This window comes from Eublepharis macularius, chromosome 7, assembly GCF_028583425.1.
Source record: "Eublepharis macularius isolate TG4126 chromosome 7, MPM_Emac_v1.0, whole genome shotgun sequence".
In the NCBI taxonomy this organism is placed as follows: domain Eukaryota; kingdom Metazoa; phylum Chordata; class Lepidosauria; order Squamata; family Eublepharidae; genus Eublepharis; species Eublepharis macularius.
This window is the reverse complement of record NC_072796.1, coordinates 87,122,297-87,139,162: the sequence shown is the minus strand read 5'-3', so window position 1 is coordinate 87,139,162 and position 16,866 is coordinate 87,122,297.

Sequence of the window (16,866 nt, the reverse complement as noted above, 5' to 3'; positions counted from 1 at the left end):
TCTAAACTAAATCACAATGACTACCTTTGTTCAATAAATCGACTATAAATCCATATGCTATGACAAGCACCAGGAGCTTGTTTCTGTGTGGTATCCTTGAAGTTGGGCGTTTAATTGTCTTGATTTGCTAGTGACCTTTCCCAATAAATGTTTATTAATTTCCATGAATTGTTGCCAATGGACAGAGCTGTGTAGTCACCAGAAAAACCTGACAAAGTGCCAAAAGAGACGCCTGTGGACATATTTTTATTATAACCCTTCCCCCCTCCTCCATCTCATTAACTATAATAATGAGATGTGGAAAAAGTATTCTGATTTTGAATTGTTCTTTATTTTATACAAACTGCATTTATAATCACAGAACAGAAAGAGGCTTAATGGATTATCTATACAGGTAATTCTTAATGTGACCGAATCTGTGGATACTTAAATCCAGAGACAGGAGTTATGAACAGATAAAGCATCTTTCTACAAATCTGAAAAAAATCCTAGGTTTGCAGAAAAATCTGAAATTGAATACACACACACACACTTTGGGGGGTTTAAAAAACCCAAAATAAAAGCAATACTTGTAGCTTTAAGAAACAAATGCCCTCTCGGCAGTCATTGAGGAGGTTGCTAGGCAACCACAAGACTATCGCCAGCTTTCAGGTCTTGTTTTCTGTCAATAAAAGGCAGTAAATAAATAATAAATGGGAAAGATAAATGGTGGGAAGGATAGAAAGAAGCAGGAAAAGGTGAGGATATGGAAGTTCTCAGAAGTAGGGAAAGAGGAAATAATGTGGGGAGGGAGATACAGAAGAAAGGAAGGTGCCCTTTGCCAGTCCTTGTGGGTTCCGCACTGCACAACTAGGGCTGGCCCAGCGGCCAGGGCTACATAGTGTTTTCCTAAAGAGAAGCTGTCAGGGGGATGGAAGGAGGGAGAGATGAGAAAAGCTATGGAAATTTTTAAGGCAGGAGTAGGGGAGGGGCAAATGAGATACCTCCCCACACGTCCTTGCAGGTCCCCCACTTGTCAAGGTCTATTTCACTGAATAGATAGGGTTGCCAGGTTCAGGTTGGGAAATTCCTGGAGATTTGGGGGGTGGAGCCTGAAGGTTTTGGGGAGGGGAAAGGCCTCAGAATGGTATGACGCCATAGAGCCCACACCCCAAAGCAGCTGTTTTCTCCAGGGGAACTGATCTCTTTCACCTGGAGATCAGTTGTAAATACGGGGGATCTCCAGCCACCACCTGGAGTCTGGCAACCCTACTGAATATAGGATAGCAGTTTCTGACACCAGTTTCTGACTTCCAAATGGAATCTATATGGCATAGCACTTCTCTCTCACATCATCTTTCACTAACAAAAGAAATATGCATACAATTACACAATGTACACATGTAGTATTCATGCAAATCCATACACTGATGTGCTATCTATGCAGGAATTTCTGCCTAAATGAAGTTACTGGTACTTATAAGGTCACAGCTGAGGATTTTTGTCATTGTCCACTACACAAATATACATTGAACTCAGTGAGGTATAGTGGTTAAAAGTGTCAGACTATGACAGGGGGAGCCAGGTTCAAGCCTGCCATGAGGCCATGGATAACCATGAAGCACAGCTTAACTAACCTTTTATGAGGATAACATGTTTGGTGGATGGAGAATCAGGAGGCCTGTCCCATGTTCCTTGAAGAAAGTAGACAACGAAAATCAAGTATATGAAAGCAAAGTCAGTTCCTCTCTTGAAAGACATCAGACTTCCAAATCCTTCCATCTCCCATCCAGGAAAAGATTTCCCCAGCAAAAAATAACTTTATAGCATTTTTAAAGATAAGTCATTTTCCTCTTCAGTTGCTATATAGCTTTTAACAATGTGAACTTTCCCCCAGTTTGTTAGAGGTATTATATAATGTGCCTAGGGAAATTTGTATGCTGTGAATTGTATGGCATTGTGTTGGACAGGGTTGTTGTTTTTTTTAAACAACCCTGAAAGTTTTCTCTGATTAAAATATTCAAGAATACTAATCTGGAACAACAATAAATCTTGAGTCTCCTTCAGGTGTTCTGGGCTGTGAAAACTTATGCCATAATAAATCAGTTCATCTTTAAGGTGCCACATGACACTTTGCTGAAAATAAACCCTATTTTCACTTTTCTTTGATAGCACAACAAATTAGAGCATAGAGCTCTATAGCACATAATCTTGAGTCTTCATTTGTATCCTCTTCAAGGGTTTTTTTAAAAGGTTTCTGTGTTGAATTAAAAACACTTTTAATTGAATATGAGAACTATACAAGGGTGCCTTCATATTACTTACTAATTTCTGAGTTGGACAGAACCCAGTGATGCAGAATGGCAGTGGAATAATAATGACACCAGATACGTATACTTGATAGTAAATAGTAATACCACTGAAATAAGTAAGATTGATCTTCAAATATCAATCCACTGGGGCTATGATATGCACACAGAACTCCATGCAGCCTTCTCAAATCTCTTCAGTGCCAAAAATCATTACATGTACATCACAGTTATGGAAGCAAGAAACGTGTGCTTAGACTCAGATTATCAACCTGTACAACAAAGCAATGTTATTCAAATAAATTAGACAGTTAAGGTTAAAAAACAGCATGTCTTTGACACTGGCAGGGAATACTTATCCAAGGAAAGACAATGAAGAGTCCTCTACCTGCCCATTTAGGCAGTAAGTTTCCTTGATGCATTCAAGGAGCTGCTCAACAAGGACTAGATTCACAGGAAGGCAAGCTTCTCAAGCAGCTGTACTACTGAACCAGCAGGGGAGCTATTCACCCAGGAGAACTGTTATTACAGTTGAAAGGTAGTACAAGGGGCTCCAAAGAGAAAGATACTGCATTAGCACAGAGTGCCCAGGCTGCTAGTGAGGGCTTTTGTTCCTGCCTTTGTGATCCTTCCCGGAACCTTTACTTGGTCCTGGTAGAACTTGCATACAATGATCCTTACGAATGGACGTAACTCAAGGACCCAATGCTACAAGGAGACCACTTCAGCTTCTGGTAGTAGCTTCCACTTGAGCCCATTCCTGTGATCCTGAGGGTGATTCCTTACAGTGCAACATGATCTATTTATATGCTGCTTTTCTGCCTGGGGATCCAAAATGGCTTACAGTACAAAATAGACAATAAAAATTCAATAAAAACAAAGAAACAATGGCGGGTGGAAGTTTCCAAATATAGGTCTTCCTCCCTCCCCCGGTAGCAAATCTTCTTCCCCACTTCAGTCTACATGCCTCAGGCCAATACCTCTTTGGCTTGTGACCAAGGGTTTGCCTTTCTGGGCATGCCTAGGCTTTAAATACTTGTAACAGAGGAGAAACAACCCCAGCTAGACCGTCTTTGGTTGCTGCTGGACAGCTAGCATGATCTTGCCCTGCCAGAGGCCCATAGAGGCATAAATGAGCCCTGGGCTTTCTCAACAGCTGATGTCCCCCTCAGTGCCAGATGTTATGAAATTATTGCCTGGATGCAAGGGCCCAGCCTCCTTCTCTAATTTTGATTCAGAACATCCTGATGTGCAAACAGATTCTTCCATTTGGATATAACTGCAGGAAACTGAATCCTAACTAATCAGGGCAGCTTCTAAGAAATGTTATAATAATTATTGGCTGGTTAGTAATGTTCATATGTGATGGCAATATGCTATCTCTGAGTGTAAAATAAAATTTAAAAAGCCAAGCCAACAAGGAACCAAGCTGGGTATCTTTTGAACTGAAGAGGCGCAATAAAGTTCAGATTCAAGTTTCAATTGGCTGGGTCACGTGACACATGAAGCAAGACATCGCTACCATCCTAGACATGGGAAAGGGAGGAGAAGAGCAGCAGAGCATAACTGTGCCCATCCCACTTGGCAGCTGTAGAACTTCTTGTAGAGCAACTGGAAAACCTTTGGAGGCAGTCAGATGAGGCACCTTATCTGGAAGCCATCCTTGGTAATAATCTTGGCTTACAAAGTGAAGGAATTCTCCATGTACATAAAGGGAGAAGGAAAATTTTGGATTGGGGCAATCTAAAGAGATGAAGAGCTGATAAAGCTCAGGTAGAGATAATTATCTCTGTTCCCTGTTCTTCTCTCTTGTTACCTTACAAACAAAGATATACTTTGTTATTCTGAATCCATCTATCTGAAGACTGGTCCTTTTAGCTTGGCGTAGGATATTTTGACTAGCTGTAGCTCTCCAGGGTAGCCCTACCCCATCTGCTACTTGAGATCCTTTAAGTCTCTCAAGGGACTGAACCAGCACCTTTTTGCATTCAGAGCAAATACCCCCAAGTATACTCACCATTGCAGACTGCTGTTTGTTCTTCCCAAGAAGAGGGGAAGGAAAGCTGGCCAGGCTCCTGAGAAGGGACACCAGTATATCCCTTATGAGATATAGCTAATAATAAATACCGTAATAGGTTGTTGAATCCCACAAGACATCTCTTCAGCCCATTGGTTTTGGAATACTTTTGAAAGGTTTATAGACTTGGCCCTGAGAAAACTAATTTCAATCACTGCTCCACCTTGTACTCTTTGTTTGGCCTCAGGCACAAGCCAGTTCCTTAGTTCATTTTATTCAGAATTAGAATCATTATTGTATCCCAACTCACAGTATATAGGAAAAAAAGATTATTAAATAAAACGTACTGCATTGATTATTAAGAACAATCTTCTTATAAACTGTTCTGTCATCACCTCCGTTTTCCTACTCTGGTGCCATTGACTTACAACTTCCTACCTAGCACCAAGAACAGTGATTATGTGGTTAAGTTACCAGATTCTTCAAACATGAAGCCTAAATATAATCCCAGAGTACCTTGTAGGAGACAAAGCACATCCTCTAATACATTTCTTTTTTTGTTTTCAATGAAGTTCGGCACAATAAAGACTCACTTGACCTTTGTCCCTTCTATAGTTCCCTTTAACATTGTCTGAGAAAAGACACACTTTGGATTTTGCAAGGCACAGGTGCTTTCTGCCACCGTGAACACAGAGCCGCCATGGTGGGGATTTCAGAGCAGCACTTTTCTTACCAGCAGCTGCACTCAGGGAACTGCCTTTGTGGGCCACCAGGAATTTCCTGTGATAGAATATCAGAAATCTACTGGTGAGTCGTAGGAGGCGACTTCACAGGGCAAAAGTTCTCCTTCTACAGTAAACATTCTCACTGTTGCTGCGTAGATTTCCTACACACATTTGACAGAAAAAAGCAGCCTGTCATCTGGGCACCGATTGCTTTGGGAAGGAAAAGTCACTGTGTAGAAGTGTGTGTCACTTCAAAAGCTCTGTTTATCTGCTTTATACCTAAGCTGGTGTCAGTGGCTAACACAAATGCATTAAACAGGATTTTTAGAACTCTTGCTCTCTGTGCATGTGATTACAATTACTTTCCAAATTGAGAAAAATATTGGCTTTGATCCACCAGAATATTTCTTCCAATGGGAGGATGTCTTTCCATGGCACCCAGCTTTCCCACCTCTCCCCTCCCACTGCAACATGAACAATGAAGTCCTAAGCAGAGTTACTCCAGTCTAAGTCCATCAGCAAAATCAGATCTTCAGAAGGGAGCAATCCAGATACTTATGAATGAACCTACACGTAGCAGGGGATGTGTTCTTTTCACAGAGAAGGATTATTATGTTAGGACGGTAACTTTTAGCAAATGGGCTTAGACTGGAGTAATTGAAAAGGTCCCTCGGTGCTGCTTCAGGAAACAGAGGGACCCAATGATCAGAATTGGAGGGGGGGGTATTTGGGGTTTCATCAGGAAGGGAGTGGTGAGAAAGTTATTCTCCCTGGGCAGAAATTGTTCATCCATGGAAATATCCCAGTAGATCCAAACCATAGTGTGGCTCTGCTGGAAGTAGCTACAATACCTTTACCATGTTTATTAAAAACAGGTATTTAATTGGTTTGAAAAGGTGATTCCTTGTTTCACTGACATAATTCTATATATTATAAACAGTCCCTTCAGAAGTTTAATAAGCAAAACTCTGTACAAAGGTATTCATATAGAGAATACTGAGGCTATCCGGACAATGTTAGAAGTTTCGAAAAAGACAAGAGCAGTAATGGCAGAGGAGCTTCCTTGAAAGACAGCCCATCAGTTTCAATTTCCTGCTTGCAATCCACTATGTTGGGTTTGTTCTTCTAGGCCACACTTTAAACTGAATATGTCCCCTAGAATATGGCCGAGAACCCCCTTCAACTCAGAGTCTGTCAAGTAGATTAAACAGGGATTGCTCAGCAGGTGTTGATATAGAGTTTCCTTTACCTAAAAAACTTGAAACCTACTGCTATATGAAAAAGTGCTTTAATCCCACTGTCTGTCAGATTAGTAGCTAATTGGGCCAGATTTTTCCAAAGCTACCCATGGATAGTTCCCAACAAGGGGGTGGAACACAAAAGTTAGCAAGTAGTGCTTTGTGACAGATCCATTCCTTGATCCACACAGTATTCCACAATGCCACAAACTAATTAGAAACCAGTCTTTTCTAGGAATTATACTGGACTGGCAGAAGTTGGGTATGGGAGAGAAGATGTAGCTTTTATGTATGCCTCTGTTGGATTCAAATATTCTATTTCTATAGCTTTGAGGTCATCAGAATACAATAGAAATTAAAATCTCCAGTCTAGAATACAACAGCAAAACAGAAAAGAAGGAAAAAAAGAAGTGAAAGAAGACTTGCTTGTGAAGCCTGGTGTTTTTTCTACATCTAACAGGACACTTTAAAAAACCCACAATAATCAATTGTCATCATCCTCACTTAACAATTAGGACATTCTCTACTAGTTCATATGTTCTTAACATAAACGAGAAATGAATTATGTTGAGGTGATTTTATTTCAGAAAGAATTATACCAATGGTATTAGAAATGTACAATATTTTATGCAGCACATTAATAATCTGCTTCCAAGATTGACAAATACTCAGGATCCATTGACGGAGTTTAGATCCTCTTGTAGCACAAATGCAGGCAGGTTAAAAGCAGGAACACATGTCCTAACACCCTGCTCAGCAGATTTTGAAACTTTCCTCTAACCTTTGAGAGACTGAGAGATATTTGGATTCATCTTTAGCATCCATGTTAACATTGTACAGCTATAACCAACCATAGACCTTATAATCTATTCTGCCATAAACAGAGAGCAGAATATTATACTTAGATTGCCCAAGAAAATGCATGTAGCCAAACGCTGTAAGAGATGGGGTCTCCTTCACAACCTAAACCATTCTTAATCACTGGCCATTTTACATAACTAGCAAACCTTCACAACCCTATATGCGCTGAATGTGAAAGCAAAACTAAATTGTCAGCTTTTTAACAAATCTGCCACCATCTGACGTATCCATAAATAATAACTCTTTCTCACACCTGAAGATGACATAAAGCAAAATGCTAGGACTTATAGAAAGAAAATCTTGCAAGATACCAAAAAGTCATCAGCATGGCCCTTCATATGTTTACCCTTTAAACTGACTGAACATCATAGTTTTCACAATTATTTAAGAGACACATATGGCCTAACTAAATATTGTGTGCAAGAGACTGTAGCAAAATTCCTATATAAAAAGAAAATAAAAGGCTTTTTTATGGGGAGCAATTTGGAGCGCAGAAATAATGGGCTGGATCCTACAACTCCATTCTGTCCATAGCAGAGCATTACTCTGGTGCAAGAAGCTGCCCAATGGAGGAAGAGCCTCACCCTCCAGTGCTGGGAGTGAGGATGGTGCAATGGTTAGAGTATTGATCTAAGCACATCTAAAGTAAATTCCCACTCAGTCACAAAGTTCACTTTTGTGGCCTTGCTTGACAGGGTGTTGTTAGGTACAAAAGTAAGATGGTGCCCTGAGCTTCTCATCTTACAAATGTTCTTGATGAAAAGCCAAATATTTAATCTATCAATTGATAAACCGATCTAATTTAAATAAGTATGTATGTTTTCAGAATAAGTGCATTTAAGGGTATTGAAGGAACACTATCTGTTTTCTTAAATATAAATTATATTATAGTAGCAAAGACTGGCATGGATACTTAGAAGGAATGTCTTCAAACTGTGCTGGGATGTACTGTAATTCAGATTAACTCAATTCTGATTAACTCAATTCTGTTGAGTTAAAATAGAATTAATTTAGATTAACTCAACTTTTGTCTGAGTTTGCTGGATGTGGAGTCTCAAACCTGAATAGGCATGTGATTAAAACTCTCATAACTTAATCAACCAGCTAAACCTATTAAAGCTTGTAGCCCTGAGTTTAATACATGCTTCCTCAGTGAAAATTTTCAAGATTATGATTATTAAGGCCTTCAGCTGCAAGTTGCGGTATTCAGATTCCCCCAATTATTTCCTATGTGATTTTTTTTCTGCTATATTTTGGCTTCCACTGATAAACTCTGGCTTTGTAAAACATCTAAGCACCAAGACGATTGTATTTATTTGCTAGCAGGCAAATACAATTAGATAATTTCCATTGGGTAGCCATGATGGTTTGCCCTAGAATAGCAAAATTAGAGTCTAGTAGCATCTTAAGGACCAATGAGATATTCCAGGGTATGAGCTTTGAGAGTCAAGTGCCCTTTGTCTGATGAAGCGAGCTTGATGAAAATTTCTACCCAGGAAAATCCTGTTGGTCTTTAAGGTGCCACGGAACTCCAGTCTTGCAGATTAGATAAATACTTCACGAGAAAGGGCTGTTTTTGACTGTTCAAATATCTTCAAGAATGAACAATCTTATTATGAAGAAGAAAAATTCAAAACAATAAGATTTCCATTTATTATTGTTGTTGTTGCCGGAATCTCCATCGCTTTCCTCACTCCCCTTCCCCAAAATTCTTGATCTCTACCTAATTTATTTTATTTGCACCCCCTTTTTCTCCCCAGTGGGGACCCAGAGTTTCTTCTAACATCACTCCCCTTTATTTTTATCCTTACAACAACCCTGTGAGGTAAGGTGTGGACTGGCCTAAAGGTCACCCAGCAAGCCTCCAAGGTAGAGTGTGGATTCAAACTTGGGTCTCCCAGATCCTAGCCCAACATTCTAACCAGTACACCATGTTGCCCTTAATTAAACCAGCAACCTGTAATAAATACATTCTTAAACAGTGACAAAATTAATTTTTAAATTTTAAGTATCTGCAGATAGTACACAAATGAAATCATGACTTTTTTAAAAAGGAGGAATAGCTCCCCCTGGTGTTCAACTTGATTACTCTTATTTTATGAAGTTTTGACTTGCAAAGATGGCAGTGTTCCCGGCAAATATATTGCTCCAACACCTAGCTTTAAAATGTTTTCACAGAAAATTTAGCAAATGTTGAACCTTTGTATTGTAAAAGTGTTTGTACTCATGGCTATCTTATGCACAAACATGCAGAACAAGAATCCCTAGCGCCCACGCAAAGTATGCTCAATTTTGTATTCAGAATCACATTTGAAAGTCATAAACAAGCAGTAATGTTTAACACAGGTAGTGAATGATGTGTAAACACATCAAGAGAATGAAACTCCATTTGTCTAAAGGTGCACAAACAAAACAGATCAATCTTCCTGGCTGTTCTAGACCCTCAGAACAGAAAGCAGATCATGGCCGTCAGACTAGATTTTAGCCTGTTAGAAGCACACTGGCTTTCAGAAATACAGAATGTGTCAGTTTTGTTCTGGGTGCCTGAAGATAAGTTGTTTGACTCCATATTTGCTTTCTGCAATTTAAACAGAAAGTGGCCCAATAAACTGTAGCAATGGAACTGCAATGTAGAGTTGTTGTGACGATGACTTTGAATATTCTAAATAATGCAAATTACTATAGTTTATAATAACAACATTTTATTTATATACCACCCTTCAGGACAGCTTAACATCTACTCAGAGTTGTTTACAAAGTGTGTTATTATCCTCATGACTAGTGCCGGATTTATGTATAGGCTAAGTAGGCTGAAGCCTAGGGCCTCTAAATCTAGGGGGCCTCCACAGCCCAGCCCCCTCCAAGCGGGCAGTCTCCCCTCTCCCAAAATTGCATACCCAAGACTTCATGCGAGGGCAGGGGCCAGCAACTTGGGCCCAGCAACTATGAGACTCAGGTCCAGCAAGTGGGGCCCAATTTGAAACTCTGGGGCCCAACTTGAAATTTGGGGGGGGGGCAGTTCACAGCCAAAGTCTGCAGAATCTTAGAGATATAAATAAAATCCATCTAGATTGCCCTGGTGCAGGGGCCCCCTTAGGAGTGGCCCTCAGGGCCCAATTTGGCCAAATTGCTTCAATTGCCTTAAGGCCAGCCCTGATGAGACTGTACAGGGGTTGGACTGACAAGCCCTGCCCCTTCTAGGTCCCTGGTCCCACTATTCAGAGTACAGACTCCAGGACTCCAGAGCCAACAGCCCAGAGTCAACAACCAGCTACACAGCCTTCCCCAGCTCAAGGGTCAGGTCAGTAGTGGTACGTGCTGCGCTTTAATCAGTGGGAGAGTGCAAGTGGGGGGCCGGCTGGGGCAGATAGATCAGGCAAGCAAGCTCTCCCAAGTTCCTTCCATTTAGGGTTGCCAGGCCCCCTCAATCTCCCAGCGGGAGATTGAGACCTGGCTCTTACCTGGAGGGGGGGTGCGTGCACACAGAGCGTGCACACTCGCGCTCATGTAAGCGTGATGACGTCACTGCTGGGAAGTGACGTCACCATGCAGCCTGTTTGGGTGTGGATTGGACCCATTGTGGGCCCCTGTGGAGCACAGGAGTGTTCCTGAGCTCCGCAGGGGCCCACAACGGGCCCGATCCGCGCCCAAATGGGCCCGATCCACGCCCAAACGGGCCTGATCCACATCCATTTTGGCACGGATCGGGTCAATTTTGGCGCAGATTGGGCCCGTTTTAGGCCCCTATGGAGCGCAGGAGCGTTCCTGAGGGGCTCACAACGGGCCCAATCCGCACCAAAACAGGCCCGATCCGCACCCATTTTGGTACGGATCAGGTCCGTTTTGGTGTAGATTGGGCCCGTTTTAGGCCCCTGTGGAGCGTGGGAGCGTTCCTGCGCTGCGCAGGGGCTCACAATGGGCCCAATCTGCACCAAAACAGGCCCAATCCGCACCCATTTTGGTGCAGATCGGGCCCGTTTTGGCGCAGATTGGGCCCGTTGTGGGCCCCTGAGCAGCGCAGGAACGCTCCCACGCTCCACAGGGGTCCCAATCCAGGCCAAAACAGGCCTGATCCTGGCAGTTGCTGTGCGCGGGGGCGTGCAGCCCCGCAGGGGGGCATGCATGGAAGGTGTGCGCCCCCCCGCTGGCCAGGTTGGGAGGGGTGGGGGTGGCAGGGTGGGGGTGGGGAATCCCCCACCCCCACCAGGGGTCTGGCAGCCCTACTTCCATTCCTTCCCTCCTCCTTGGCTTGAACAGAGCAAGGCAAGCACATGTGACTGGCACTGGCCTGCCTCACCCAGGCAGGGAAGTCTGTCTTTCACACTTCACAGAGCCCTGCCTGCAGCATGCACTTGCAACCCCTTTCTCAGAACTTCCTGGCTATGAAAAGAAATATTGATGGTGTCAATTGTCATGCCAATAAATCCAAACAATACTGCTTCATACGTTAATAGTAGATAAATTGTTCTAAAGCCATTGCAGAATCTAATCAAAGTTTTACATATTTATTTTATATAACATTTTTTGGCAGTTGGCTCTTTTAAATGGCTAGTATTGATTATTGGACGGAAGCCTGATGTTTGCTGCTGCTGGAATTATTAGATGAGAAATTATAGCTAATTATTAACCTATGTTTTTGCATCATTTTCAAGCCTCCTAAATGCATGAGTATAGGAGAAAATTATTTTGAATCCTTTTGGCAATTTTGGGAGTTTATAAACTTTTGAAAATGTTTAGAATGGAAAATGATGTTGTGCTATAGGGTTGGCTTGTTGGATGTGACAGAATAGACTCCATCTTGTGTTTGCTTTAGTTTAGGTTGTTTAGTTAAGTTAAAATGGCCACCCACCCTGGGAAGTTGGGCAAAACTTCAGGGTAGGCCTACAAATCCCAGGTGCCTCTATGGCCAAAAAGTGTGGGAAAGCCAGGGGGTGGAGTCAGAACATATAAATGCTCCAGCCAGCCTGGGAGTGGGGAGTCATCCTGCAACCCTCAGAGAGGCCAGGAAACTCTTGCTGCAGATTGTCCACAGGCAGAGAGAGGCATTGGGGATCAGGGAAGGCAGGAGTGGGAAGGGATCCTCGGAGGGATCCAGAACTACTTGTAGAAGGCAGGAGGCCAGGCTGCAGGTTGGTAACTGAACCTTATCCCAAGGGAAAATAAGTATAGGGATCTGTTCAGGGACAGAGGAACTGCGTTTTGTCTTATTTTATTTGTGCCCGGTAGTGTTTTCCTTTCTGTGTTTGATTTAAAGTGCCTTTTTGTGTTTAAAATCCTGTTACTTGTAAATAGTCAATAAAATCTTTGTTCTTTGTTTAAAACCCCAGTCTCGTGCTCTGACCACGGAGTCTCCCTCACTCTGCCCACTACCAGTGCCTTAAGAAGGGGCCTGGGAGGGAAAAAGCACCAAAATGTGCAGGTGCCAAACTGAATTCTGTAAACCTTCAGCAGCAACCATCTATACCTTGTGCCAGGGGTCATTTCCTAGAAAAAGAACTGCAGGAATTCATTAGCATAACTCATTAGCATATGCCACACCCCCTGACATCATTGGAAGTGTGTCATAAGGCAACATCCACCCCTCAGGCCCCTTTTTGCAAAAATCTCCAGGTATTTTCTTAAAGCAGAATTAACTCAAAGCAGCTTACCCTCCTCTGGAGAGCCAGCCCTGCTTGCACCCATGCACTCACTCTCTCTTACAAGTCACAAATGAAAATAAAGCAGCATGAATTCCAAGCAGCTTGCGTTCCTTTGGAGCTCAGCACCACTCGCCTTGCAATCATTCACTCATTTTCTCTCTCTCTCCCCACCCATCACAAATGAAAGTAAAGGAGCAGAGCAGAATGAATCCAAGCAGCTTACTGTTCCTTTGAAGCCCAGCCCCATTCTCCTTGCACTCATTCACTCATTTTCTCTCTCCCCACCCCGTCACAAATGAAAGTAAAGGAGCAAAGCAGAATGAATCCAAGCAGCTTGTGTTCCTTTGGAGCCCAGCCCCACTCGCCTTGCACTTGGAGGAAAAGAAATCACGTGTGCGGGGCCCAAAACCCACATGACCTCTTTTCAGATCTACCAGAACGCCGTTCCTGTGCGTTCCGGCTCCAAATGAGCCCTGCCTTGTGCCAATAGCCACTGATGGACCTCTGATCCATGTGTTTATCCAGTTGAAGATTAATTTTAATTTTTAGATTCTAATCTGAGCATGTGTAAAAGATTTCAAAGTGGTGCTAGCAAGTGCAAGAGACAGAGACTTGAAAATGCTATGGTAATGAAGTTAAGACCAATCACTGCTTTCGTGCATCAACCACTCATTGAAGCAACAAGAGCCAGCAATGAAGCTATCCAGCCTCAGCCAACTACTAGCATGCAACCAGACAAAAACCTCCCTGAAAGAGAAACAGCGAAGCAGGATGTGGAACAGCAAGCTGATTATGAGGAAGCAGCCATGATGCTGTCTCAAACTGAAAATATAGAACTAATTCAAGAATCACTTACTGGACAGGGAGAGGCTAAAGAGCCGCAAGAAAATAATGTAAATAGATTTTGCAGTTCACACCTGGTAAGATAGGCCAAGTCCAAGGTGTTCCAGATGCAGATAAAGATAATACCAAACATAGATCTAATGTAACAGATGTTGGTTTGTGGTCAGAATTATCACATGAGGAAGTATCCTATTAGGTAGAGAGGGGTCCCTCTCAAGTTCTGCATCATTGTGGACCATTTTCAAATTCCAAGCAAGTGTACAAAAAGCAGTCCAGGTTTTGCACAAAAGCTCTTTTTTATTCAACAAAAGCAAATGGGGAAACATATAGCCGAGAGTGGCTTGTATATTCTCCCTCAAAAGGCCAGATTTATTGCTTTGTTTGTAAACTCTTTCCAAACCTTGCATCTTCTTCCACAGCTTTAGCTACTGAAGGGTTTGATGACTGGCAAACCCCCCATCTTATCCAAACTCATGAAAACTCAGAGAAGCATAGGAATGCCATGTTGGCCTACCTAACAAGGAAGTGAGGGCAAACGTTAACTTCCAAGCTAGAGGAACAAATAAAAGCAGAACAGCAGTACTGGCGGCATGTCATGGAGAGAATTATTGCTGTAATATGCACTCTTGTAGAACGAGGCTTACCATTCAGAGGAGACAATGAACTCTTTGGATGTCCAAATAATGGCAATTATCTTGGTCTTTTAGAACTAGTGGCAAAATCTGATCCATTTTTACTTGCTCATATCAATCGGTATGGACATTCTGGATTAGGAAATCCCTCTTTGTCAAAAACTATATGTGAGGAAATTATTCAACTCATGGCAAAAAAAGTTAAGGATGCAATTCTGGCAGATGTGAGAGAGGCTGGATATTTCAGCTTTTCAGTAGATTCCACTCCTGACATTTCACATACTGATCAGTTGACTTTAATTATCAGATATGTATCACCTGAAGATGGTTCGCCAACTGAGAGATTTTTAACTTTCCTTGAGCTGAAAGACCACTCAGGAGAAAGCATGGCTTATTTATTGTTCAACTATTTCACTACTGAGCTTGAAATTGGCATTAGAAAATACCGAGGGCAGTCTTATGACAACGCTGCCAACATGGCTGGTAAGTACAACAGTATGCAGCAAAAAATCATTGAAAAAAAAACAATTTGCAAAATTTATTCCATGTGCAGGTCACTCTTTAAATCTGGTGGGCCGTTCAGCTGTGGATTGCTGCCTTGATGCAGTAAACTGTTTTGGCATTATCAATGAAATTTATATCTTCTTTTCATCCTCCACAAAGAGATGGGCAGTTCTAAAATCATGGTTGTTGTGGGTTTTCTGGGCTGTATTGCCATGGTCCTGGCATTGTAGTTCCTGACGTTTCCCCAGCAGCTGTGACTGGCATCTTCAGAGGTGTAGCACCGAAAGACAGGGATCTCTCAGTGTCAAACTGTGGAGGAGATGGTTGTTGTGGGTTTTCCGGGCTGTATTGCTGTGGTCTTGGCATTGTAGTTCCTGACGTTTCGCCAGCAGCTGTGGCTGGCATCTTCAGAGGTGTTGGCAGCTGTGGCACCTCTGAAGATGCCAGCCACAGCTGCTGGCGAAACGTCAGGAACTACAATGCCAAGACCACGGCAATACAGCCCGGAAAACCCACAACAACCATCGTTCTCCGGCCGTGAAAGCCTTCGACAATGTGGAGGAGATGTTTGCAAGTGATTTATATCTACTCAGAAAGGTGGGTTGGGTTGTGTCATCCTGTAAGGGTTTCCCAGGGTGTGGAATGCTAATGGAGTGCTAATGCTTCACTGTATCCTGAGGAGGTTCTTTTGCATATGGATTGGGGCTTGATATGCGAATCTTCTCTGCAGGGCTATTGTGGATTGTAGAGTCTTTTGTTAGCCTGGTGTTTTTAAGAACTGGAAACCATGCTCTACTCATTCTTAAAGTCTCTTCTTTCCTGTTGAAGTTTTGCTTATACTTGTGAATTTCAATGGCTTCCCTGTGCAATCTGACAAAGTAGTTAGAAGTGTTGTCCAGTATTTTGGTGTCCTGGAATAAGATACTTTGTCCTGTTTAAGTTAGGCTATGTTCAGCCACTGCTGATTTTTCAGGTTGTCCAAGTCTGCAGTGTCTTTCATGTTCTTTTATTCTTGTCTGGATGCTACGCTTTGTGGTCCCAATGTAAACTCGTCCACAGCTGCAGGGTATGCAGTATACTCCTGCAGAGGTGAGAGGGTCTCTACTGTCTTTTGCTGATCATAGCATCTGTTGTATTTTTCTGGTGGGTCGGAATACTGCTTGTAGGTTGTGCTTTTTCATAAGCTTTCCCATCTGATCCATGATTCCTTTGATATATGGCAAAAACACTTTTCCTGTGGGAGACTGTTTTTCCTTAGTTGTTTGATTTATCCTGGGTTTAATTGCTCTTCTGATTTCATTTCTGGAGTAGCCATTTGCCTGAAGTGCATGGTTTAGATGATTAATTTCCTCATTGAGAAAGTGCGGCTCACATATCCGTCTTGCACAGTCTACTAATGTTTTCATTATGCCTCTTTTCTGTCAAGGGTGGTGATTGGAGTTTTTGTGTAAGTACCAATCTGTGTGAGTTGGTTTCCTGTAGACCTTGTGACCTAACTGAAAGTTTGCTTTGCGGATGACCAAGGTATCTAGAAATGGAAGTTTACCCTCGGTTTCTTTCTCCATTATGAATTTTATGTTCAGGTGGATGTTGTTGAGGTGGTTCAAAAACTCCATCAATTTTTCTTCACCATGGCTCCAAATGATAAATGTATCATCCACAAACCGGAACCAGACACTAGGTTTGTGGGGTGCTGATTCTAGAGTTGTTTTTTCAAAATGTTCCATGTAGAATTTTGCTATAACTGGGCTGAGAGGGCTCCCCATGACCACCCCATCCATCTGTTCATAGAATTCGTTATCCCATTGGAAGTAACTGGTTGTCAGACAATGGTGGAATAAGGCTCTTACATCCTCTGGAAAAATCTGATTAATAAGTGCAATAGTGTCTCTTACTGGAACCTTAGTAAACAGGGATACAACATCAAAACTGACAAGTATGTCCTGTGGATTGAGTTTCAGAGAACTGATATAAATCACCTGCAAACATCTCCTCCACAGTTTGACACTGAGAGATCCCTGTCTTTCAGTGCTACACCTCTGAAGATGCCAGTCACAGCTGCTGGCGAAATGTCAGGAACTACAATGCCAAGACCATGGCAATACAGCCTGGAAAACCC